Genomic DNA, 865 nt, shown 5'->3' on the forward strand with positions numbered 1-865 from the left:
TGTTGTTCAGACTAATGCACCTCCCAGCCCCTTCACCGTCGCTGCCGCTGCTACTCCGTTGCTAATTCCCGCCGCCGCCGCGCCTGCTGCTGTTGCTATTTCCCGCCGCCGCCGCGCCTGTTGTTCAGACAATTGCATCTCCCAGCCCCACCTTCGTCGCTGCCGCTGCTACTCCGTTGCTAATTCCCGCCGCCGCCACGCCTGCCGTTTAGGCAACTGCACCTCCCAACCCCACCGCTGTCGCTGCCGTTGCTACTCCGTTGCTAATTCCCGCCGCTATCACGCCTGCCGTTTAGGCTACTGCACCTCCCAGCCCCACCGCCGTCGCTGCCGTTGCTACTCTGTTGCTAGTTCCCGCCGCCGCCGCGCCTTCTGTCGAGACTAATGCACCTCCCAGCCCCTTCATCGTCGCTGCCGCTGCTACTCCGTTCCTAATGCCCGCTGCCACCGCGCCTGCTGCTGTTGCTATTTCCCGCCGCCGCCGCGCCTGTTGTTCAGACTAATGCACCTCCCAGCCCCACCTTCGTCGCTGCCGCTGCTACGCCGTTCCTAATTCCCCCCACCGCCACGCCTGCTGCTGTTGCTAATTCCCCCTCGCCGCAGCGCCTGCTGATGAGACTAATGGCCCTCCCAGCCCCACCGCCGTCGCTGCCGCTGCTACTCCGTTGCTAATTCCCGCTGCCGCCGCGCCTGCTGGACTTGCATTTCTGGACTGGCGAGAATTTTGAAAATTTTGTTTCACGAAATGGCATCCCTGGATCACACTTGCGATTTATTGAATGTGCTGCTACTACTACTACTACTTGTATGTATATAGTAGTACTGCTACTACCCTTTAGTATAATAGTAGTAGGTATATAGTCAG

Source organism: Volvox carteri (assembly GCF_000143455.1).
Source record: "Volvox carteri f. nagariensis unplaced genomic scaffold VOLCAscaffold_131, whole genome shotgun sequence".
Lineage (NCBI taxonomy): Eukaryota > Viridiplantae > Chlorophyta > Chlorophyceae > Chlamydomonadales > Volvocaceae > Volvox > Volvox carteri.